The sequence below is a fragment of the Hyperolius riggenbachi genome, chromosome 9 (genome assembly GCF_040937935.1).
Source record: "Hyperolius riggenbachi isolate aHypRig1 chromosome 9, aHypRig1.pri, whole genome shotgun sequence".
Classification (NCBI taxonomy): Eukaryota; Metazoa; Chordata; class Amphibia; order Anura; family Hyperoliidae; genus Hyperolius; species Hyperolius riggenbachi.
This window is the reverse complement of record NC_090654.1, coordinates 113,401,425-113,428,385: the sequence shown is the minus strand read 5'-3', so window position 1 is coordinate 113,428,385 and position 26,961 is coordinate 113,401,425. Positions and strand designations below refer to the sequence as shown.

Below are 26,961 nucleotides of genomic sequence, written 5' to 3'. Positions count from 1 at the left end.
AACAGCACACAGGCATTCCACATGCACTGTTCCAGGAAGTGCCTGAACATTTTTTGTAGTATTTTTTTTGCTGCATGCAGACAGCCGGGTAGAAGGTCATGGCAGCATCAGCCCTGTCCACACCCCCCATTGTGTGGTTGTAGTCCACTATAGCCTGAGGCTTGTCCACCTCCTTGCTACCTCTGGTGGTGGTGTGCACAGTAGCAGCGTTGTGCACGGTGCTGAGGATGCACACGTCCCGCTTGTCCTTCCACCGCAGGGCCATCATTTTCCCCTTCTGCCAGGCAACAATTTCTCCCTTTTTCAAACGCCTGGCAGAAAAGGCCGGTGGAAGTTGTTGCCGGTTGGGTCTCATCGTGCCGTAGGAATCAGTGTTGTGCTGGATCAGGTAGTCACAAAGTTCAGGGGAGGTATAAAAGTTGTCTGTCGTAAGACAGTACCCCTGATCCAGCAACTGCTCGATGAGAGTGAGCACGGATGAGGTAGCCAACCCATACTCACTGAACTGGGGACCAAATTTCGTGCCTTTGCCCGTGTAAACAATAGAGTTCAAGATGTACCCGGACTTGGCCTCACAAAGCATGCAGGACTTGATCCCAAAGCGGGCCCTTTTTGATGCGATGAACTGCACCCAGCTGAGTCTCCCCTTGTAGGCCATGAGACTTTCGTCGACGGTGGGGTCTCGATCTGGTGTGTAGGCATCCTGGAAATTGCCTACCATCATCTGGTAGATGTCCCAGATCTACTTCAGCTTGGGTGCAGCATGGGTGGCCTCATCAAAGTCCTCGTTGTTGGCAAAGTGCAAGAACTTCATGATGAGGCTGAAGCGGTACTCCGGCATCACACAACCAAAAAACGGAGTGGCAATCATCCGGTTGGTGGACCAGTACCACTTCTGCAGCAGCTTACTGACCAGTCCCTGGAGGAAGATGAGGCCCAGGAACAACCAGAGGTCATCCCTGGTGACCGGTTCCCACCTCCTGCTCCTGGACAACCTGCTGAGAGGGGCACCCTGCTGCTGCGCTGCATAGCAGTTGGTCTCCTCTACAATCCTCTGGATGACATCCTCGGTCAGGAAGAGCTCCAGGTAGGCCAGCGGGTTGTGGTCGCAGTTGCGCTTCTGCCCAGGTAGCCCAGTGAAAGGGAACCTGGGTGGCGGAGCTTGGTCCAGGCTCTCCAGCTCACACCATGTGTGCACAACGACTGGCTCCTCAATGTCAGTGTCACTTGTGGCGTCGGTCTCTGATGACAGGTCCCCAGGAACGTCACTGTCGGTAGATTCCTCCGCCACAGACTCGACATCACTGCCGCTATCCTCAAAGATGTCCATCAGCTCCTGGTCACATAGATGCCTCCGGGAGGACGCAGCCATGACTCCCAAAAAAAGATACGGGGTCAGCGGGAAAAAAAAAAAAAACTCCAGCAAAAGCAATCACACAGAAATCACAGCGTCTTTAGAAAGACTAGCAAAACTGCAACACTATGATTCAAAGGCAGAACAATCACTCAAAGCACAGCAATCACCAAAAGTAGCTGACAAGCAGACTAGCAATGGGACACCAGTGACTCTGAAAGAGGAAGAATCAGTAACAGCCCACCCTTTTTATACTGTGATCAGGTGTATTTACTAATAAACAACTTGAAAAGTGCATTCATGATTGGGTTACATTATATTTCTGTAATGAGTCACTAAGTGATGTAATTCATGCGCTATCCAGCAGGGGGCGCATGATCTGCATTACAGGGAGGAAGAGGAAGGAGCTGGGGATCGCCATCTTGCCCCATGCGGCGTTTAGGACGCATGGAGCCCAGGAGGGAGAAGGAGCTAGCCGGGGAGAGCCGACAGATGCAGCGGGAGCAGCGGACGCGCCGCCGATCGCGCTGGTGAGTCCCTGCTGGTTAAATAATACCAGTAGCATGGCAGCCCTGCTGGTCTATGTGTCTGCAGTAGTGTCTGAATTACGCCAGAAACAAGCATGCACCTAATCTTGTCAAATCCAACAATAATGTCAGAAACACCTGATCTGCTGCATGCTTGTTCAGGGTCTGTGGCTAAAAGTATTAGAGGCAGAGGATCAGCGGGATAGCCAGGCAACTGGTATTGCTTAACAGGAAATAAATATGGCAGCCTCCATGTCCTTCTTGCTTCAGTTGTCCTTTAAAGAAAAACATTTATTTGTTACAGCTAATACAATTCCTGCAATAAATCTGCAGTGTGTCTACTTCCTGCTTTCATGAAAGCAAACATAGGGTTAACGTCCTGTGTTTACAAATTAGCAGCTCTACCATGCCATACTGAGCTGACATCGCTAAAGAGATCAAATTACTGTGGTGATTAGTCACAGATGAGCGGGAATCAGACAGGCTTAACTCTCTAAATACATACAGGGTGCATTTCTCTCTGTTTTCCTTCTGTTCTGTGCAAGAGTTCAGGTCAACTTAGAGCAAACTAGGTGTAAAAATAAGAACAGCCCTTCCTCCAATACATGGGGCCCTCTCTGCAGAGAAAGTGACCCCTGCCATCGCAGGGGGACCCAGAGAGAGGCTTTGGGGGCCCCTCCTCCTCCCTCTCCCCAACCACAAGTTCAGCCAATTCGCAAAAAAACCTCTCAGTTCGCTCATGAAAACGGTCCCTGCCAACTCCTCCCACCAGGCACAGTAGCTAGTAGTGGGATCGTCTTATTTTTTCCTGCTTCCAGATGCTGCTTCACAGTAGAACACTCTCTGCTGCCATTCGCTGGCTCCTGATCACGTGACCCTCATGGGGTTCAGGGACCAAGGGGGCCCCATGCTATTATTTTTGCAGGGTGGCCCTATTAAGTCTAGTTATGCCTCTGGGAGTGATGGTGTCTGCACTATTGCTTGGCCCTTGGCAGGTGGGCCCCTGGCTTTGGCGGTTATCACGGGAAGGGAGTGTGACTGTAACAGGGTCCCATCAACACTTTCTAAAGGTGCCCCTTGGTTTGTTATGGTCTCCCTTGCATTCCCTTGTTACCATGTGGATGATCACAATAGTTGGTCTGTGCAGTTGACCTTCCATGAATTTGGATCCTTAATTATTAATGAACTGATATAATCATGTATTGCAATCTTGAGATGACACAAAACCTTGAATATTTATGCGTAATTAAAAATCTAGCGTTGTGATTAATGTCTGCTGGAACCCCATACACTCACTTTATTTCTAAACATTGAAGCTTATTATGTCTAATAAAATTTGCATCATATAATTACTGATCGTGTCTCTTCTGCATGAAATTCATTTCTTTTATTCATGTTTCCTTTTTTCGTTACAATAAATTCAGCCCCATCTTTTCCTCCCTTTGAGCCTGCATTCACAGTGTGACATTGCGGAGCTGCGTTATAAAGTCTTATAACATCCCTAATTACATCACTTTACAGCAGAGTTAGCCAGATACTGTACTTACCTAAGGAGAGGGAAGGCTCTGGGTCCTATAGAGCCTTACCGCTCCTCTCCCGGTCCCAGGTCCAGCGCTGGCCCGCTGGTAGCAGTATTCCCCCAATTTGGTCAAATACTGCTCTCTCCCTGCCGCCAAAGGATGCTTCGGAAGTCTTTGGGAGCCCCAGTGCATTACATGTAATGCTGTATCTATACAACCATATATACTGTCTCTAAACTGTTGCTGTGGCATGAGTGGCACACTGGGGAAAGGCTGTGTGTCTGCTAGACACTTCTGCTCTGTACTATGCACCAATGCAGATGGTAAAAGCATTCACTTGGGAGAAGAGAGGCATCATGTGAAGGTAAAGGGGGCCACTGATGGTCCAATTTCCCGAACGATTGACCGGCCAATCCAAAAATGAACGGAAATTATCTATCGGGTATACTAAGGGGAAGGGAACATGAACCCAATCCAGTCAACTGAATCGATACGTTTTTTGCGATTCTATTGATCGTATTGGGCACGTGTTCCCTTCAGGCGCCAAGTAACAATACAATCTCGAAAAATGTATCGATTCAAATCGATCATTCATGGGATTGTATTGTTAATGGGCACCATTCCCATTAGTGGACCTGATCAATAATTTCTCACCGATCGCATGTATCAGATCGGGTGATCGTTTGGGAGGGGGATGCAGCTGCAATGAAGGACCAAGCATTTCTGTCACAATGGCACTTACAACAAGAGGATGGAACAGGTATGGCAGTAGGTATGTATTTTTTTATGTACATAAAAATGTAAAATACTTCACCTGCCCCCATTTTCTGCATACAATGCATATGTAGGTGTTTGCATAGCTCCGCTCACTGCTTTGCAGTTATGCCTTATTGCTATATTTGTAAATTTCACCTGCTTAGGAAGGCAAAACTACTTATGCTGATGATGTAAGTGATTACTGATATCTGCCCAAATACTTGTGAACACAGTTTGTTTCTTACACATGCTACAGTCTTTACTTTTGGCGATAAGCAGCAGTATTCGCACTACAGTCGCCTGCCCTGAATATACAATGGTACTGTACTACAGGCAGTTGGGAGGACTGGGACCTTTTAGCCTGGGGAAAAGAAAACACAAACTAGAGGCCTGTTTTCATGGTAGCCCAAATGACGTCACACACGCCCCATGTGCTATATGCCGGTAGTCATGTGGGGCACCAATGCAGAAATACAGCAAGTACACTCAAGGGATAGAGTGACAGGTAAAGTATAAATGCACAAGTACCGGGGGGGGGGGTGTCACATAACACATTTAGAGAAACAATGGACAGGGGTTTCTGTTCGTGATTAACGCCACACACCTGACCAACAACATTGGCCCGAGCATTTTCCCAGCATCTCCGAATGATACATTCAACCAATTTCAGCCCCATATCTGTAAACTCGTTGATTGGGCATGCTTGTGACAGCACCAATTTTAGGCTGGCAAAGGGGACCCCCAGGGACCTGGGGCCATTGCCCCCTTTGCCTTACTTGTAGCGCCGGCCCTGATCAGGTGTTTCTGACATTTTTCTCACATCTGTCAATATTATCTGCATGCTTGTTTGTCAGGTGAGTCAGGCACTGCTACAGCCAAAGAGATCAGCAGGACTGCAAGGCAACTGGCATTGTGTAAAAGGAAATAAATATGGCAGCCTCCATATCCTCTCCTTACAGTTGTCCTTTAACCATTACATTATCCAGCGTGAGGGGAGATAGGCTGAAAGAGAGGGAAGAAGATATTTACCTCAACATGACTGCAGTTTTATGTAGCTTTCCTGTATGACAAGACACAGCCAGCACTAGAGGAATGGGGGAAACAAAGGTGAATGAGAGAGGGAAGAGGAGTGGAGAGAGACTGAGAATAGCTTTGTAACGATGGGTGTCAGCAACCAGAGAGAGAATCTGATTCTTGGCGATCTGCAGTATCCCCAAAAATACAGATATACCTGATTATTGGGGATCTGCAGAATCGCCAATAATCAAATATGTCTAACCTCTAGACACCTGAGGGTGTAAGTGTTTTGGTGCAACAGTAACCTTTGGACCACTGGGGTAGCAGGTGGTCCAATAAGTAGAGAAGACTCTACTGCAGTCAAGGACACCTGGAGAGGGAGTCCCTGACTGATAAGGAGCAGTGTCCTCTCTGTAGAGCAGGGGACCCCTGTGGAAAGGCTGGACACCCTGCGGGGGGTGACAGCCAGAAGGTCAGACAGGCCGGGTCGGCAACAGAGTATCAGATATGCAAAGTATTAAATCAGAGATCAGAAGAATAGTCAGGAAAGCTACAGGTCATAACAGATATCAGAACAAGGCCTAGTCTGAGGTGTGAGGTCCGTGATCTCAGCACCCTGGAACTATGCTATAGAATTACACAGATGATATACAGTATTCCTAGTCTGGGGTGTGAGGGCAGTGATCTCAACACCCTGGAACTATGCTAGAGAATAACACAGATGATATACAGTATTCCTAGTCTGGGGTGTGAGGGCCGTGATCTCAACACCCTGGAACTATGCTAGAGAATAACACAGATGATATACAGTATTCCTAGTCTGGGGTGTGAGGGCCGTGATCTCAACACCCTGGAACTATGCTAGAGAATAACACAGATGATATACAGTAACTGGCTAAGTGTGGATTCCCAGGTCCTCCTGGTTCCACCACACTGAAGGATCTGACTAAGGTCTGAGTGCTAACACATAGGCATTCGCAACGCCAGACAACCAGCAACTGAACAGCAGGAGATATATATAGTAAAGCGCTCCACAGCGCCGCCCAGCTCCCATCAACCAATCACTGACTGAGCAGGGATCAGCTGACCGCCCTGATCAGCTGATCTTCCTCCTATTGGTATAAAGAGCTTGTCTTGCAGCGCGCGCAGCTCTCCATCTGTGTGCACTACTAGGTTCAGACACATGTTGCTGCGGGGAAACCGCCGCACTGGACGCGGAATCCGCCGCCTTACCGTCAGAACACGCGGCGGCCCCCGCCATTCCTCCCGTGTGCACCACCAGTTCCAGACACATGCTGACGCGGACAAACCACCGCATCAGACGCGGAATCAGCCGCCTTACTGTCAGAACATGCGGCGGCTTTTCCGCTATTCATCACAAGCTTGAGATGGAGCAGAGAGCTTATCTGTATTGCAGTCCAACATCACACACAGGCTACTTGCCTGTAATAGGACTCCTGTCCCTGCCAATCTCTCACTCAAGGCTACAAGCAGCCCTCCTGGAGTCTAGGGACTGTGGAAAAACTTTTCACACTGTGTAATACCTCATGTAGCTGCCCACATGCAGTCTTCAGAGTTTTTTTCCCTACAGACCCTGCAGGAGGCATGCATGTGCTTTGCATCATGCTGTGCACACTTACCAGCTTCCCTCACTGTGTAATTACAATTTTACTTCCCTCAGCCAGCCTAGTGCTTCACATTGCCTTAAAGAAAAACCTGAATGCAGCAGGCTCTGCACTGCACTGCTAGAGGCAAACTGGGGGGAAATCTCCCCCTACCCCTGCAGACAGTCTACCAACAGCCAGTGCAGTGCACACACAGCTCCTACGCTATTTCCGTACTGTCTGACACTGACCCGGATGAGGTGGAAGCAGCACTTCCGCTGTGGGAAAGCTCCTGTGTGGGATGGTATGTGGGTCACAGTGGATGGGAAGGCGGGATGGTGACTATGCTGATGAGTCAGAGGACATGTGAAGAGTTTCTTTATACACCAGTGTGTGTGGAGCAGCAATGGTGAAGGCTTCTCATGCCAGCCGATGACCGGGATGCACACCTCCCTCCCCTACCCGGCTGTCATAATCCTTACATGCGATCCCCTCCCACCAGCACACACATCACACACACGTCGCCCGACCGCAGCGGATGGCGGAATTTAGAGATGCTTCAGCACCGAGACTCGCCCATTGGCTGCATCCCGAACTGACAGGTGGATCAGCCAATCACATGACGGAGAAGAGCACAGCTGATGCGAGCATCTTGTGCGGAGCTGTTATTGCTGTGTGAGCTGTCTGCGGTAAGTGGTCCTTGCTGCATGTCTAGGCTGCGGGGACAGGTCGGGGCAGTGCTGGAATGTATCTGTGCCAGGTATGGACTTTCATTGTGTGACAGCTGGAGACCAGTGACCTACATATAGGCGCGGACTGGGAAGGGGGAGATTTCCCCCCTCAACCCCCCCAGGCTGCCTCTCATTTAATAATTTAGGGCCAGTGGCAGTGCAGTGATTGGTGCATTCAGGTTTTTGTATAAGAATGGGAAGCACCAGGCTGGCTGAGGGAAATTAACCACTTCATAACTGAGGGGTTTTACCCCTGGAGCACCAGAGCAATTTTCACCTTTCAGCGGAGTACATTTGAAATCGGCGCTGGTAGACTTGGGCGCAGAATACAGCCTGTATATGGCTGGTCCTGCTTCTGCACAAGTCCGGCCGTTTTAATTAGTATTCTCCCTCCAGGCCACCATGGATAGTGGGGGAATGAAATAATTCGGCTTCCAGCGATTGCTGGAGGCCGAATTATTGTGTTTTTAAGCAACCTCGGCTCTGTCTTCTGACGGCGCCGACGTTACTCACTGAGCGCTGCAATAGGAGTGATTCCTATTCTAGTCTATGGAGGCGCCGGCTGCGCCCAAATCTAGCAGCGCTGAAAAGCACTGCTCCGTTTCAGCGCTTCTTCCATTCATTCATCTATAACTTTATCATTACTTATTGCAATGAAATGAACTATATCTTGTCAATTAGGCTTTCTTTAGGTGGGACATTATGCCAAGAATTATTTTATTCTAAATGTGTTTTAATGGGAAAATAGGGAAAAAAACATTTTTCAGTTTTCGGCCATATAGTTTTTAAATAATGCATGCTACTGTAATTAAAACCCATGACATTTATTTGCCCATTTGTCCCGGTTATTACACCGTTTAAATTATGTCCCTATCACAATGTTTGGCACCAATATTTTATTTGGAAATAAAGGTGCATTTTTTTCAGTTTTGCGTCCATCCCTAATTACAAGCCCATAGTTTATAAAGTAACAGTGTTATACCCTCTTGACATAAATATTTAAAGAGTTCAGTCCCTAAGGTAACTATTTATGTTTGTTTTTTTTTGTATTGTAATTTTTTTTTTCTTTTTATTTAACCTCCTTGGCGGTAATCCCGAGCTGAGCTCGGGGTATGCCGCCGGAGGCCGCCGCTCAGGCCCTGCTGGGCCGATTTGCATTCTGTAAAAAGCAGCACACGCAGCCGGCACTTTGCCAGCCGCGTGTGCTGCCCGATCGCCGCCGCTCCGCAGCGGCGAAAGAGGGTCCCCCCAGCCGCCCGAGCCCAGCGCAGCCGGAACAAACAGTTCCGGCCGGCGCTAGGGGCTGGATCGGGCGGCTCTGACGTCAGGACGTCGACTGACGTCCATGACGTCACTCCGCTCGTCGCCATGGCGACGAGGAAAGCGAAACAAGATAGGCCGCTCATTGCGGCCTATCTTGTTACTTTCGATTGCCGGAGGCGATCGAAAGTACGCTTCCGGAGCGCCCTCTAGTGGGCTTTCATGCAGCCAACTTTCAGTTGGCTGCATGAAATATTTTTTTTTTAATTTAAAAAAAACCCCATTTCAGCCTCCCTGGCAAAATAAATAAACCGCCAGGGAGGTTAAAAAAAAAATTTGGGGGGAGTGTGGGAGGTAATGAGTTAATTGATAATGTAAAACTATATATTTATATATAAAAAATGTTTTTGGGTGTAGTTTTACTATTTGGCCACAAGATGGCCACAGTAATTTTTTGTGCATGCGTCCTGTAAGCGTAGGAAGTATGCTTACAGGAAGTGCAATGAGGCTGGGAAACTTTTTTTCTTTTTTAGAATGATCGCGCTGCTTCTCATAGAAGCAGCCGCTCATTGCTGGGGGGCTTAGATCAATGAACGGGAACGGTTTTTCCCGTTCATTGATCGCTGGGCGAGCGGGCGGCGACGTGCACGAGCTCTGGAGCACGCGCATGAGCGAGCGGGAGCTCGGGCAGCGGCGGTGCGTGTATCTACGCTCCTGGTGGGGAAAGGATGTTAAAAGGAGCGTAGATACACGCTACTGCGGTGGTAAAGTGGTGAAAGTGCAATTAAGGAGTGAGGGAAACTGTTAAGTGTACACAGCATGATACAGAGCACAGACTTGCCTCCTGCAGGGTCCGTAGAAAAAAAAACCTCTGCTCTCTCACCATTGTAAAGACTGCATGTGGGCAACTAGTTAACCTCCTTGGCGGTAATGACGAGCTCAGCTTGTCCATTACCGCCAGAGGGCGCCGCTCAGGCCCTGGTGGGCTGATTTTCTTAATTTAAAAAATAAAATAAAAATTTAAACACGCAGCTAGCAGTGGGTGAGGTGAGTAGGGAGAACAAAGCTCTTGGCTATTGTTCGGCTAAAGCAATCTGCAAGGCTGATCCTCACTCTCCACATTGTCTCCCCAGGTGACTACAGGCATATAGCTCGTAAGGTACATGTGTGACGTCATTTTGGCTGGTGCTGCCATAAAACCGGGCCTTTAGTTTGTGTTTTACCATCAGGCCAAAAGGTCCCAGTCTTCCCCTGCCTACGTACATCACTGGGCATACACAAGCAACAGTGTGGGCTCAAGTACGAGTAAAGGAGCATTGCTTTTATACACAGAGGAGTCAACCTAAAATACAAAGTGGGCAAAAATTGAATACTAGGAGTAAGTGGCAAGCCAACCTCATTGTCTCAGTTCCCTGGTGTCTAGTGGCCCACCCCATTGAGGCTACCCATTCTGGTAAAAGCAACAGATTTCTGGCAGCACTACAGGACAATTACTTGACTCAAATGGTAACTGAACCAACTAGGGGGAATGCGTTACTGGATCTGATCATTTCTAGTAGACCAGATAATGTATCAAATGTGCAGGTTCAAGAACATTTGGGAAATAGTGATCACAACATGATAACGTTTGATCTGGTGACTGATAGGCCACGGGGCAGAGGGACCACTAAAACTATGAATTTTAGAAAAGCAAAGTTCAATCAAATTAGGCAGGCACTAAGTTTGGTGAACTGGGATAATGTACTACAAGGGGAAGACACTGAAGGGAAATGGCAAGCTTTTAAACTTTTATACTCAATCAATATTGTAGTATGTATATCCCATATGGAAACAAAATATCTAGGAATAAAAAAAGGCCTCTATGGATGAATAGAAAGGTTAAAGATAAAATGAAGAGGAAAAAGAATGCCTATAAGGTCTTAAAACAGGAGGAGACCGAGGCTGCACTAAGCAATTATAAGGAGTGCAATAAAAGTTGTAAAAAAGAAATTAGGCAAGCAAAGATTGAAGCTGAAAAACAAATCGCTAAGGATATCAAATCTAACCCAAAAAAGTTTTACAAGTACATTAACTCTAAAAAAAGAAAGGTTGACTGTATAGGACTCCTAAAGGATGAGGGTGGGAACTCAATGGTGGATGACCAAGGTAAGGCAGAGTTATTAAATGCTTTCTTTGCTTCTGTCTTCACAAAAGAAACAGCACTGTTGCAAACTACAGAGGCGGAAGAGTCTCAATCTTCTAACTGTAATATTAAATACTTAACGCAGGAAGAAGTGAAGGCAAGACTAAATAAATTAAGAATAGACAAGGCACCTGGCCCGGATGGCATGCATCCTCGGGTCCTAAGGGAATTAAGTTCAGTTATAGATAAACCCCTTTATCTTATCTTTTGTGACTCTCTTGCAACTGGCAGAGTCCCAGTGGATTGGCGTACAGCCCACGTTTTCCCATTATTTAAGAAGGGCAAAAAATCAGATCCAGGAAATTATAGACCTGTAAGCTTAACATCAGTTGTATGCAAACTATTTGAGGGGTTACTAAGAGATACTATGCATGACTTCATAGTAGAAAATAATCTTATTTCTCAGCATCAACATGGGTTTACTAAAGACAGGTCCTGTTTGACTAACATGCTCAGCTTTTATGAGGTAGTAAATGCTAATATGGATATTGGGAATGCTGTAGATGTGATATACTTGGACTTTGCAAAGGCCTTCGACACTGTTCCCCACAAAAGTCTGGTGCAAAAGTTGAGGATGCAAGGACTGGGGAAGAGTCTGTGTTCATGGATAGGGAACTGGCTAATGGACAGAAAACAAAGAGTTGTGGTCAATGGATCGTACTCAAAATGGGAGACTGTTAGCAGTGGGGTCCCACAGGGGTCTGTTCTGGGTCCAGTGCTCTTCAATTTATTTATTAATGATCTAGTAGATGCAGTAGTGAGCAATGTTGCTATTTTTGCAGATGATACAAAATTGTGCAGAATCATCAACTCTCAGGAAGATAGTGTCATATTGCAACAGGATCTGGATAGGATGGCTATATGGGCACATATATGGCAGAAGAAATTCAATGTTGACAAATGTAAAGTCATGCATTTTGGACGTACTAATGGTCTAGCACCATACAAAATAAATGGGATACAGTTGGGGACATCAAACTTGGAGAAGGACTTAGGAGTACTCATTGACAACAAGTTAAATAATCGTACTCAATGCCAAGCAGCTGCAGCTAAAGCTAACAAAATTTTGGGATGCATTAAAAGGGAAATAAAAACTCGAGATGCTAGCATAATATTGCCCCTGTTTAACTCTCTAGTAAGGCCACATCTGGAATATGGAATTCAGTTCTGGGCACCACATTACAAAAAAGATATTGCAGTTTTAGAGCAGGTGCAGAGACGAGCAACAAAATTGATACGTGGGATGGAAGGTCTCACTTATCAAGAAAGGTTAGATAAACTGGGTTTATTTAGTCTAGAGAAAAGACGCCTTAGAGGGGATCTAATTAACATGTATAAATACATCAGAGGGCAATATAATAGCTTGGCGGATGAGCTTTTTGTCCCTAGGCCTTCTCAAAGGACTAGAGGACATGATCTGCGCATGGAGGAAAAACGTTTTAGCCATTTATTTAGGAAAGGGTTCTTTACAGTAAGAGTGATTAAGATGTGGAATGCATTGCAACAGGAAGTCGTTATGGCAAACTCTATACCTGCATTTAAAGGGGGCTTAGATGCTTTCCTTGCGTTGAAAGACATCCATGGCTACAATTACTAGGTAATGCCTAATGATGTTGATCCAGGGATTTTATCTGATTGCCATCTGGAGTCGGGAAGGAATTTTTCCCTTTAGGGGCTAATTGGACCATGCCTTGTAAGGGTTTTTTCGCCTTCCTCTGGATCAACAGGGATATGTGAGGGAGCAGGCTGGTGTTGTACTTTATACTGGTGGAACTCGATGGACGTATGTCTTTTTTCAACCAAAATAACTATGTAACTATGTAACTTCTCCTCTATACAGTTCCCTGTTGTCTAGTGGCCCCCCCCATCCCCCCCCCCCCCCCCCCCCATATACAGGCCAAATTTGATGGCTTTGCGGGGCAGTTTTCCATGTATATGTTAGGCCAATATGATTTTGCCTTTCCTAAACAGAAGGTACTGTATTTGCAATAATGCAACCACTTTTTTTTTTTTTTTTTTGCTTTATGCAAATGTGGTTTCCCACGATGCATACCTCCCCAATATGCAAATCATCTTTATGCCCCTGAAAGCCAGGTACATCCATGGAAAACCATACTTTCTTACTCAAAACTGAATTATTGTACATACCTTCAGTTTTAAGAAGGCAAAATTCTATTTATCAGCGCATTTTGTTATGAGTGCCTTATGGTATTTTTAGCCCCTCTTCTAGTGGTTCTGGGACACTATGAGCTATCTGTCTACTCGTGTACTACTTCAGACTAAAGATGCTCATCTGGCAGTTCAGGGGGTGCCTATAAATCTCTAGTGTGGGGAGGAGAGAAGCAATCTATATAGGAGAGCCTATTGGCTACTATAAGGAGCAGTGTTGGTTGTGTGAGAAATGCTGTTTACAGCTTGCTGTGTAATTACTAGTCCATTGGCTAGAGCTATAAAGACCATCTAATGTCAAAGTTGCAAATCGGACAGCAGGGCTGGTGCTACAAGTGCGTACATTTAATAAGGTGCTGCGGTAATTTGGGTACCGGAGAAAGCCTCTGGTAGAACATTGGTTGTGGAAAATTACTGATATTCTACTACTTGATTACAATAGTAAAATGTAATATTTACTGATATTTTTCCATGGCTCAACCTAACCTTACATTCACAGGATCCCTCCCTCCACACGAGACCTAATGACGCCTAACCCTAATATGCCTGACCCTACAGATCCAACCTGGGTGATGCCTAACCCTAAGGCCCGGTTCACATCTGCTAAATGAGCCAAAAGGATTCGGGGAGCGGATCCGGTCTCCGCTTCACCGGATCCGAATGGCTCAGTCCGTGGCCCGGTTCACATATGAAAACGGATCTGATCAATGATTGATCGGATCCGTTTTCACTCAGCAAATACATACCTAATCTTCCGTAGTAGAGGCTTCCTCTTCTTCCGCTGTGACTACACAGCGCGTCATGTAGTCACATGACGCGGAAGAAGACGGAAGCCTCTACCGCCGGCTGCTACGGAAGACTAGGTATGTATAAAACCTCCCTAGCCCACGCGCCCGGCTGCTGCTTCCTCCCCTCACCCTCCCGTCGCTAGATTCGCGTCAGCCCATGCCCCTATTCCCCGTGGAACGGTCCGTTTATTCACTAGTGTGAAGAAACGTTCCGTTTCCCATTGCCCCCAATGCTGCTGCATATTTTGTCCGGATCCGTTCCACTAAGCAGAACGATCCGGAAAATTAGGGCCTGCAGCAATTTTTAGGTCCGGTGACCGGAACATACGGAACGTATCCGTACCAACGGACACATGTGAATGGATCCATAGGTTAACACTGGATCCATTCACATCTGTTCCGTTTGTACACTATACGTTCCGGAAAAAAACGCTAATGTGAACCGGGCCTAAGGCTGGTTTCACAGTGGGACGTTACAGGCGCACGTTAGAGCAGCCTGTAACGCACCCCACCGCACAGCAATGAAAAATCAATGGGCTGTTCACAGTGCCCATGTTGCGTTACATTGTAACGCTGCGCCATAACACAACGTACTGCATGCAGTACTTTACACGCGGCAGAGCCGCATTAGACTGCTTGCACATGCTCAGTAAAGTTGGGAAAGAGCGGAGAGCGGCCGGGCACATGGCTAATTAATATTCACTGCACTCAGTGACGTGCAGTGTTTACTTCCTTGAGCGGCCGGTCTGTGCGGCGATTGACCGGGCGGGACCATGTGATGCCGCATGCGTCCAAGAGTGCGCATCACGGCATCACGGACGCCAGAGTGAGCTGCACAACGCGGCTCACTCTGACGTCCACATCAGAGAGCACCAGGTGGTGCGTTAGGGGCACGTTATGCGACCTTAACGTCCCCTAAAATGCAACGTCCTGGTGTGAAACCAGCCTTAGGGCACCCCCCCCATGCCTAACCCTACCAGCCTATATTTTGGGTGGCACTTCCCGCCATTTCAGGAGTCCCTAGTGGTAATGTAGCAGTCACTGTAAGTGCGGGGACACTTACAGGAGGCACTGTGTTTCAGCAGGCACTAGTGGCAGCGCAATAATGTAAGGGGTAATAATGAAAGCATTCTAATGTAACAGGCACAGGCGCTAAAATGCAGAGGATACTGTAATGCAGGGAGCACTGGGGAGGGCACTAGTGCAGGAGATATAAATGGGTGCATTATAATATAGAGTGCACTACAGTGCGGAGGACAAAATAGGATGCGCTAACAGTGAGCATTATCATGTGGGGAGTACTATGGGGGGGGGGGGGGAGGGGGCATTGTATTGAAAGGGAAACATGAACTGGAGGCACTAGTAAAAGAGAAGTATTGTGGGGACATTATATTGAGAGGAGCACTATAATGGGAGAGGAACACTGTAATCGGAATGTTGAATCTGGGACACTGTGGGCGTTATGGAAATAGTGGGATAAATTCTAAGGCCTCGTTCACATTGAGTTTCCGTCACGTTAGCGTTTGTGTTGGACGTTTTTTTAAGCAATTATTATTTATTTTTATTTTTTTTAATCTTCCCCGGCTATTTCTGTTCGTTGGACGTTTTTGGTATGCGTTTTTGTAGGCCTTTTTGCAAAGCAATTCCGATTGACGTCAGGAAGTGAACTCTTTGATCTGGAAAAAAAAATGTATTTAGACTTAAAAATGTGAACGCAATCGCTGCACAAAGCGATTTTGTGAGCGTTTTGCGTTTTCCTATACCACACAGCTCTTCTCTGAGCGGAAAGCAGATGGATCACCCTAATCTAAACTAGCGCATAGGATAACATGGTGTAAGCGCTTTCAGGGCGATTTTGAAAAATTGCAGGCGCTTTAAAAAAAATCCCAAAATGCCTCCAGTGTGAACGAGCCCTAAGAGATAACTAAAAGCTATAACTCCCCTTTGAAAATTTAGCAAGACACCCAATAGGGAAATGATTTAGAAAGCTTTTATAACCATAGAGTTTTTTTGGTTTTCTTTCACATAAACTGGTATAGCTAGAAATATAATGCTGGTGTCAAGAGGTACTGCCTCTGCTTGTGAAGCATGAGGTCACAAGTTTGACTCCCGGATCAGAAAAAATAATTAATGTTTAAAAAAAACCTCATTTTGTGGGACCAGAAGTCCACTTCACCAGGTGACAAATCCAAGAGCCCACAAATAAGCAGTTTTGTCAGAATCGGTTTTTCCCATTCAGGTCATTTTGGTGCTGCCAAAGGCCATAATGTCAATTGTTGCGATAGCGGAGCAGCCCGAATTAGGTAGATACAGTGGGATGCAAAAGTTTGGGCAACCTTGTTAATGGTCATGATTTTCCTGTATAAATCGTTGGTTGTTTCGATAATAAATGTCAGTTAAATATATCATATAGGAGACACACGCAGTGATATTAGAAAAGTGAAATTAAGTTTATTGGATCTACAGAAAGTGTGCAATAATTGTTTAAACAAAAGAAGGCAGGTGCATAAATTTGGGCACCACAAAAAAAAATAATTATAAGCAATATTTAGTAGATCCTCCTTTTGCAGAAATTACAGCCTTTAAAAGCTTCCTGTCTGGATTCTGGTTAAAGGTATTTTGGACCATTCCTCTTTACAAAACATTTCTAGTTCATTCAGGTTTGATGGCTTCCGAGCATGGACAGCTCTCTTTAACTCACACCACAGATTTTCAATTATATTCAGGTCTGGGGACTGAGATGGCCATTCCAGAACGTTGTACTTGCTCCTCTGCATGAATGCCTTAGTGGATTTTGAGCAGTGTTTAGGGTCGTTGTCTTGTTGAAAGATCCAGCCCCGGTTCAGCTTTATCACTGATGCCTGAACATTGGTCTCCAGAATCTGATAATACTGAGTGGAATCCATGCGTCCTTCAACTTTGACAAGATTCCCAGTCCCTGCACTGGCCACACAGCCCCACAGCATGATGGAACCACTGCCATATTTTACTGTAGGTAGCAGGTGTTTTTCTTGGAATGCTATGTTATTTTTCCTAAATGCATAACGCTCCTTGTTATGCCCAAATAATTTAATTTTAATTTCATCAGTCCACAGCATCTTATTCCAAAATGAAGCTGGTTTGTCCAAATGTGCGGAGAAAAGGCTTCCTCTGCATCACTCTCGCATACAGCATCTCCTTTTGTAAAGTGTACCGAATGGTTGAACGAAGCACAGTGACTCCATCTGCAGCAAGATGATGTTGTATGTCTTTGGTGCTGGTCTGTGGGTTGACTCTGACTGTTCTCACCATTCTGTCCGAGATTTTTCTTGGTCTGCCACTTCGAGCCTTAACTTGAACTGAGCTTGTGGTCTTCCATTTCCTCAGTATGTTCCTAACTGTGAAAACAGACAGCTGAAATCTCTGAGACAGCTTTCTGTATCCTTCCCCTAAACCATGTTGGTGAGCAATCTTTGTGTTCAGGCAATTTGAGAGTTGTTTTGAGACCCCCATGTTGCTCCTCTCCAGAGAAAATTAAGAGGAGGGAAACTTACAATTGACCCCCTTAAATACTCTTTCTCATAATTGGATTCACCTATGTATGTAGGTCAGGGGTCACTGAGCTTACCAAGCCAATTTGATTTCAAATAATTAGTTCTAAAGGTTTTGGAATCAATAAAATGACACACATTTATGCACCTGCCTAATTTTGTTTAACCACTTAAGGACCAGGGCTTTCTGCACTGATCGGTGCTGCGTGGGCTCTCCAGCCCGCAGCACCGATCAGGAGTGAGCCTTGGCGATCAGATTTCCCCCCCTCTTTTCCCCACTAGGGGGATGTCCTGCTGGGGGGGTTTGATCGCCGCCGGCTGTTTGTGATCTGCGGGGGGGGGGGGGCTCTTCAAACCCCCCCTCCGCAGCGTTTTCGGCGCTCCCTCCTTCCCCTTACCTCCCTCTCCCTCCATGGGCTGCGCAGGACGGATTTCCGTCCTGCGCATTAAAGGATAGGCTTCAGCCTATCATATGCTGGCGATCCCCGGCCAATCAGAGGCCGGGGATCGCCGATCTACGTCACGGCGCTGCTGCGCAGCAGCGCCGTGTGATGTAAACAGCGGTTTACAGGTAGCTGGCGAGCCGCGATCGGCGGCTTTCCGGCTGTTCACGGAGACAGCCTCCGTGAACTGGCATGGAAAGGCCGCTCGATCGAGCGGCCGTTTCCATGCTATACCACTAACGACCCGCCGACGCCTATGGGCGTTAGGCGGTCGTTAAGTGGTTAAACAATATTGCACACTATCTATAAATCCAATAAACTTCATTTCACTTCTCAAATATCACTGTGTGTCATTTTATTGATTCTAAAACCTTTAGAACTAATTATTTGAAATCAAATCTCTCTTGGTAAGCTCAGTGACCCCTGACCTACATACACAGGTGAATCCAATTATGAGAAAGAGTGTTTAAGGGGGTCAATTGTAAGTTTCCCTCCTATTTTAATTTTCTCTGAAGAGGAGCATCATAAGGGTCTCAAAACAACTCTCAAATGACACAGATTGTTCACCATCATGGTTTAGGGGAAGGATACAGAAAGCTGTCTCAGAGATTTCAGCTGTCTGTTTCCACAGTTAGGAACATATTGAGGAAATGGAAGATCACAGGCTCAGTTCAAGTTAAGGCTTGAAGTGGCAAACCAAGAAAAATCTCGGATAGATAGAAGCGACGAATGCTGAGAACAGTCAGTCAAATCACAGACCAGCACCAAAGACCTACAACATCATTTTGCTGCAGATGGAGTGCATCGTTCAACCATTCGGCGTACTTTACACAAGGAGATGCTGTATGCGAGAGTAGTGCAGAGGAAGTCTTTTCTTCGCCCACAGACAGAGCAGCTTGAGGTATGCTAAAGCATATATGGACAAGCCAGCTTCATTTTGGAATAAGGTGCTGTGGACTGATGAAACTAAAATGGAGTTATTTGGGCGTTATGCATTGAGGAAAAATAATACAGCATTCCAAGAAAAACACCTGCTACCTACAGTAAAATATAGCGGTGGTTCCATCACTTGTTTTTTTATTGACAGAATTAGTTGTTTACCTGTTGACACATAGCCAGAGAGCAGAAGAGGAATCCTGACTATTAAAGCACGCACGGCCAAAGGTAACCTGCTCCCCCCCCAGCAATTGTGTCCTGCCAGTTGCCTGTCACCTCACCCCCAAAACCCCGCCACCCCCACCTGGGCCCTGATAGCAGATATTGTGTACTCAGCAACACTGCACAGTTAAAAGGTTGGAGGTTCGGCAGCATGTGTGGGTGGGGGGGGGGGGGGGGGTCACGGTGCACACCAGGAACACAGAAAGGTTAAGAGGAAGGTCGTGGGCCCCAGCAGTGCTCAGGGTCCTTGGGCAATTGCCCCACTTGCCTTAAAGAGTTGGCCCTGAAAGCATGGATTTAGTTGTCAAGCTTAGTATTTCATTTTTTCCTTTTAGACAAGCCAGTTGAAATTAGGACAGCCTTTTGTCAGTATAAGGAAGCTCTTGAAAGGTTATATAAGAACATGATGATGGAATAGGGTCTTCCATTCTTGCAAATCTGCTTTCATGTCAGAAACATCTAGAGAACAATAAAGCTATCAGTATCCTGAAGTATAACACGCTGGCAAGTCCTATTCTCTGTCTTTATCCTCAGTCTTTCAGTCACATTTGTCAGATTTTTACGATTTCCTTTAGAAGGATTACAGTAGTGTAAAATGTTGCCATTTGCTGTGAATTTCCATCAGTGAAATAAACCAGTCCTGACCTATTTTGATGAGATGAGAAGATGCTGACATTATAACATTTGTCAAGTGTGGAAATTTCAGATGTATATAAATGTGTCACAGTGCCTCTTCTGGTATTTAAGTAAATTAGAGTGAAAAGTGACTAGAAGTATGTCCACTTAAAGAGAACCTGAGCCGAAGGTTCAGAAACCAATACCTAAGTGGAGGGAAGTTTCTGGATCCTAATGAGGCTTTCATCAGTGTCTTCCACTGCTCGCAGGTACCTCCTGCTGATCGGGGACGAGCTCCTATACTGGCATGGCCACTCTCTATCTTACTGCGCATGTGTGGTCATACTCACTCACGTAGGCGGTTATCTTTGGATGGTCCGTGCTCAGTAATTGGAGACCGGAGGATGCTGAGGGAAGCCTCATTAGGATCAGAGGCTTCCCTCTTAGGTAAGTGTTTAATTTTGTGCCTGGCTTTGCTCTGTGCCCACATTTTACAGTGCCTTAATTACATGAACATGGTTAGACACGTAATGTGTGAGAAAGGTGATCTGAGTGAGCAGCAGAGAAAGTGGTATCTTGGTATATCTGCAGGAGTGGAAAGAGAAATTTTCTAATAGGGGTTCTTCGAGTCTGTGCCGTTCTTCCCTATTTCATTTAGAAATTGACCTGAGGAAGCCAGTAAGACCCGTAAAACGCATCGTTTTCTGCTGTGGCCAATAACTGTTATATTAAAGAGCCCATTCCTCGTTTGAGGTAAGATAATTTGTTTTAAACAGTTTTTAAAACTTTTATATCCCTTGGGTGACTTTTTCCATCCTTCTAGTCAATTCACCTAGTCAGGGATACCCATGAGATAACTATGCAGAGGTGTTTTGTTTGTCATAGAAGACCTTTGATGGTCCGGGTGGGGACAGAATTCTTCACTTGCCTAATAATGTGGTTGCCTTATAGCAACCCAGTTTTGTAAGTAATATTTCACTACTCTTGTTATTTCTCGGTCTAAGATATTATACTTTATTGGCCTTCCTGGTGTATCCTTTTTTTTTTTTATTCTGGTTCTGAAATAATGAGTTGAAGCTTACGGACCAGACACACCCACTCTCTGCAGGAGTACAGCTCAGAATTGTGAGATGAGAGCTTGAGGTGTGCCTTGCATCAAACTGTGTACTCAGTGGCTGGATAGTGTAATTGTTAAGGGCTCTGCCTCTGACATAGGATTCAAATCTCGGTTCTTCCTATTCAGTAAGCCAGCACCTATTCAGTAGCTATTCTTGGGCAAGACTCAAAGGACATATCCAAGTGGGGAAAAAAAATTACTTACCTGGGGCTTCCTCCAACCCTTGGCAGCTCATATGTCCCTCGCTGCAGCTCTGGTGCCCCTCGCGCGGGTGCAGAAGATGGTGACCTGGCGAGGTCGGCATCTGCCACGGAGGGGACCCCGGGACACCGGAGCTGCAACAAGGGACAGATAGGCTGTAGGGCTGGAGGAAGCCCAAGGTAAGTAGATCTTGTTTTTTTTTTTTTTTTTTTTTTTTTATTTTGTTTTATGTTTTTCTACCCTTGGACCTATCCTTTAAGCTGAATACTCACGTTGCGATGAAGGAAGATGGATTCTTGTGACGTTAACTGATCCATCTTCCTGCCAGCGGGTATACGAGAGTTCAAACGATCGTGGTACTTTGCACGGGAGTCATCAAGGATCTTAAAGATCTGATCTGCCATGACGGTCGTTATCACCACCCGGCAAACATCGTTCGCTCGTGTACCCACATTGTGAGCTCGCAGAAACAATCGCTTGTCGCTCAAAAAATCAATGCCATCGGAAAAATTGTTGGGAAAATCACGTACTGGGTATGGGCCTTAAAGCAGTAGGATTAGCCATACTATGCCAGGGAAAAAATCACATATATAAGTAGATAAGTACTTGATCTACTTACATAACATATGTATTGTACTGTCCACGTTTTGATTTCAGTGAATGTTATATAGTAAATTAAGAGAATTCTGTTCCTGGTGGGCGCCATGTCTTTTACCCACAGTTTAGGCTAACTCGTGATGTCATTTCTGCCCTTTACTTTTTTTCTTTTCTCCTCCAATCGCAGAGTCACCTCAGGCTTGCGTGTAAATACAAGTGAGCAGGGGATCGTGTTTCAGATAAGCAGCTGGCAGGGAAATAAAGGGAAGAGGAGAAATATATTATAGATAAAAAGAACCCCCAGCATGCAACTGTTTGGCACTGACTACTAAAGGGCCAGTGCTCCTTAAAGGGAATGTCCAAGCAAAATAAAAAAATGAGTTTCACTTACCTGGGGCTTCTACCAGCCCCATGCAGCCATCCTGTGCCCTCGTAAACACTCACTGCTGCTCCAGTCCCCCTCTGGCAGCTTGCCGACCTCGGAGGTCGGCGGGACGCATTGCGTACATTTTTAATCATTCCAGCTAGTGCAGGAACAATGCGTAAAAATGTACGCATTGAACCAGTAACGCGTAAAATGTATGTGTTAATGTTCCTGCACTAGCGGGAATGCGTAAAAATGTACGCAATGCGTCCCGCCGACCTCCGAGTTCGGCAAGCTGCCAGCGGGGGACTGGAGCAGCAGTGAGCGACTACGAGGGCACAGGATGGCTGCATGGGACTGGTAGAAGCCCCAGGTAAGTGAAACTAATTTTTTTTATTTTGCTTGGACCTTCCCTTTAAGTATGTGATAACTCCAAATCATAACAGCAGAAAAAGTTTTGAATGCAGGATTAGCATCTTTATCACTTAATACGCTCAGACCAGTTGCTGTTGAAATTAGATTTTTATGGTGACACTCCCGCTTTAACACTAGAGATGGCATGAACGGTTCGCCGGCGAACGGTTCCAGGCGAACTTCCGGTGGTTCGCGTTTGCCATGTAAGGTGAACTTTCCCGGAAGTTCGGTTCGCCCCCTGAGTGTGCACCATTAGGGTCAACTTTGACCCTCTACATCACAGTCAGCAGGCACATTGTAGCCAATCAGGCTACACTCTCTCCTGGAGCCACCCCCCCCCCCCCCTCCCCCTTATATAAGGCAGGCTCCACCGGCCATTACACTCACTCGTGTGCCTGCAATAGTGAGGGAAGGGACAGTTACTGGCAGACTCTCATAGGGAAAGATTAGTTAGGCTGTTATAGGCTTGTTAGCTTGCTCCTGGCTGATTCTTATTACTAAAATAGCACCCCACAACAGCTCTTTTGAGAGTTAATCTTGTTTTTGTGATAAAAAATGTTTCTGTGTGTCCCACTGACACTTGTGTTGCATAGACAGCCTTACTAATTCATACTGTGTGTGTGCCACTGCCAGCCAGGCCCAGCACATTCAGTGACTACCTGTGTGTATGTGTGTGTGACAGCCAGGTGCACATTGTAATACCCAGTACTGCATATACCTACTTGTTGTGTTCAGTGCACCCACCTCATCACTGCATATACCTACCTGTTGTGTTCAGTGCACCCACCTCATCAGGGGCGTAGGAATAGGCCCTGCAGCCCCTGCGCCCGCGGGGGGGCCCGGCCCCCCCCTGGGGCCCGCTTGGGGCCGTTTTGTGGGTGCTGGAGGGGTGGCAGCATGAGGGGAAAGCCTTGCCCACAGTCGGCGGGGAGAGGGGTAGTTCCCCCCTCTCCCTCACCTCGGGGCTCTCCCCTCTGTGCTCCCCTCCAGCTCGTAAGTGTCTGTGGGGCTGTGGTGGGCAGCGAGCGGCGGGCAGATACATACCTGCTTCCGTGCGTTCCATCGGAGACTTCTCCCTCTAGCGGCTGACGTCACTTCCGGAAGTGACGTCAGCCGCTAGAGGGAGAAGTCTCCAATGGAACGCACGGAAGCAGGTATGTATCTGCCCGCCGCTCGCTGCCCACCACAGCCCCACAGACACTTACGAGCTGGAGGGGAGCACAGAGGGGAGAGCCCCGAGGTGAGGGAGAGGGGGGAACTACCCCTCTCCCCGCCGACTGTGGGCAAGGCTTTCCCCTCATGCTGCCACCCCTCCAGCACCCACAAAACTCCGAGCGGGCCCCGGGGGGGGGGGGGGGGGGGGGGGCATATTACGATTTTCTGGTGTCTGCTGCCCACATTACGATTTTCTGGTGTCTGCTGCCCTCATTACGATTTTCTGGTGTCTGCTGCCCACATTACGATTTTCAGGTGTCTGCTGCCCACATTACGATTTTCAGGTGTCTGCTGCCCTCATTACGATTTTCAGGTGTCTGCTGCCCTCATTACGATTTTCAGGTGTCTGCTGCCCACATTACGATTTTCAGGTGTCTGCTGCCCACATTACGATTTTCAGGTGTCTGCTGCCCTCATTACGATTTTCAGGTGTCTGCTGCCCTCATTACGATTTTCAGGTGTCTGCTGCCCACATTGTGATTTTCAGGTGTCTGCTGCCCTCATTACGATTTTCTGGTGTCTGCTGCCCTCATTACGATTTTCTGGTGTCTGCTGCCCACATTACGATTTTCAGGTGTCTGCTGCCCACATTACGATTTTCAGGTGTCTGCTGCCCTCATTACGATTTTCAGGTGTCTGCTGCCCTCATTACGATTTTCAGGTGTCTGCTGCCCTCATTACGATTTTCAGGTGTCTGCTGCCCTCATTACGATTTTCAGGTGTCTGCTGCCCACATTACGATTTTCAGGTGTCTGCTGCCCACATTACGATTTTCAGGTGTCTGCTGCCCACATTGCGATTTTCAGGTGTCTGCTGCCCACATTGCGATTTTCAGGTGTCTGCTGCCCACATTGCGATTTTCTGGTGTCTGCTGCCCACATTACGATTTTCTGGTGTATGCTGCCCACATTAGGATTTTCTGGTGTATGCTGCCCACATTAGGATTTTCTGGTGACTGCTGCCCACATTGCGATTTTCTGGTGACTGCTGCCCACATTGCGATTTTCTGGTGACTGCTGCCCACATTGCGATTTTCTGGTGACTGCTGCCCACATTGCGATTTTCTGGTGACTGCTGCCCACATTAGGATTTTCTGGTGTCTGCTGCCCACATTACGACATTCTGGTGACTGACTGCTGCCCACATTAGGATTTTCTGGTGACTGCTGCCCACATTACGATATTCTGGTGACTGCTGCCCACATTAGGATTTTCTGGTGACTGATGCCCACATTGCAATTTTCTGGTGACTGCTGCCCACATGGCGATTTTCTGGTGACTGCTGCCCACATTGCGATTTTCTGGCCCACATTACGATTTTCTGGTGAACACTGCCCACGTTACGATTGTCTGGTGAATGCTGTCCACGTTACGATTTTCTGGTGAACGCTGCCCACATTACGATTTTCTGGTGAACACTGCCCAAGTTACGATTGTCTGGTGAATGCTGTCCATGTTACAATTTTCTGGTGAACTCTGCCCACATTACGATTTTCTGTCCCACATTACGATATTCTGGTGAACGCTGCCCACATTACGATTGTCTGGTAAATGCTGCCCACGTTACAATTTTCTGGTGACTGCTGCTCACGTTACTATTTTCTGGTGACTGGTGCCCACATTACGATTTTCTGGTGAACTCTGCCCACATTATGATTTTCTAAAGGCCCACATTACGATTTTCTGGTGAACTCTGCCCACATTACGATTTTCTGGCCCACATTACGATTGTCTGGTAAAATGCTGCCCACTTTACAATTAATTTACAGTGAAACGCTGCCCCATTACGATTATTTGGCACCTATGGGGGGGGGCCCCATCCAAATATTCGCAGGGGGGCCCAGTGATTTCTAGTTACGCCCCTGCACCTCATCACTGCATATACCTACCTGTTGTGTTCAGTGAACCCACCTCATCACTGCATCTACCTACCTGTTGTGTTCAGTGGCACGCTTTGCGGACATTCAGCGGAGAAACAACTTGCTGGTGAGACCCTTGATATGTGATAGCCCGACTCACTGGAATTCGACCCTGATCGTGTTCTCTCGCCTGCTAGAACAGGAGAAGGCCGTCACCCAGTACCTGTACAGTTACAGTAGAAGGACACAATCTGGGGAGATGGGAATGTTGTGGCCCAACAACTGGACACTGATGCGAAATGCATGCAGGCTCATGCGGCCGTTTGAGGAGGTGACCAACCTGGTGAGTTGCAGTGAAGGCACCATCAGACTTGCCCTTTATAACAGATTCTCGTTAAAGGATTTAAAGTTTATTCATTTCACATATACAGCAGGGCCTCGAAAGTCCTCCTGTATTGTTATTTTTCCATTAACCTCCAGGACAGGTCCACCACGAGAACGACAGGCTCCTCCCAGGAACAGGAAACGTCCAGATAGAGTACTCTATAAATCTTTGTCCAACCCCTTGATCCTCAGTTGACGTTTCCTGTTCCAGGGAACAAGGAGTGCTCTTGTCGCTCGCCGGTCCTTCAGACCAGGTGTGTTTGGGACCCGGTTGGCGGCGGATGGTGGACCTGCCTAGAGAGGTATTGGGGTCTGGTGGGGAGAAAGCGATGGTTACCTTCTCCCATGGCTGTCCTGGCTGCCCGAGTTGCGGTGGATCCGGAGGACACGCGCGGCGTCCATGATTCCCCTGAAGCGGAGGCTAATGGCGCGCAGGAAGTGACGTGGATAGTCATGCGGGCCTTCAGAGGGTAGGCAGCTGATTGCCCTCAATGGCGGCGTACGCGTGACGTACTTCCGCCCTTACGCAGCGTCACTTCCGGGCGCGTGGGGAAGAGACACCGGAAGCCTGCATGGTTCGGCAGTTCGTGTGCTGAACGGAGCGGGATGGATGCTAAGCAGGAGCCAGGAAAGGTAAGCGTGGCGGAGGCTTGGTGACCTATATGGTATGAGCTGTACGCCCTATGCCGCGTCTGTACTGAGGTCTGTTATTAATTTTGAGACTATGCAGTATAACATAACAGCCTGCTTAGCGTCTGATCTGAGGTCTGTATAACTATGCATAGAATAGAATGCTGGTGCAGATTATTCAGGGAGATATAAGGAGATGTGTATATATATGGTTGGATATTAATGCCTCATAGATATATATGGGTATATATGTGTAAATCATTAGTGTATGGGCAGCATAACAGTTATATGATTGGCCTTTATGATATACTCCCTTGACGACTATATGCAAAGAAAATATATATTATAGATATCAGATGGATTATATGTATATGATATGTCTATACATGTTCCTTCCTTCCTGGTCTCAGGGTTGCTATCACTCTTGATATTTGTGCACCAGGGTGTTTTCCCTTTTGTTTGAGAAAGAGGGATGACATTAATTTTGTTGTTTGATTATGTTATAGGGCCCGGAGTCTACTAAGCCG

At 46.9% G+C, this 26,961-nt stretch overlaps 1 long non-coding RNA gene across 1 annotated transcript in view; it reads left to right on the top strand.

Annotated features, from left to right (window-relative positions):
- The first annotated feature begins 7,046 nt into the window (after nt 1-7,046).
- Nucleotides 7,047-26,961, top strand: part of LOC137532631 (uncharacterized) — a 51,367-nt gene continuing 31,452 nt past the window's right edge. The window contains exon 1 of the long non-coding RNA XR_011023964.1: nt 7,047-7,467. This is a non-coding gene — a long non-coding RNA (uncharacterized lncRNA). The remainder of the gene's footprint in view (nt 7,468-26,961) is intronic.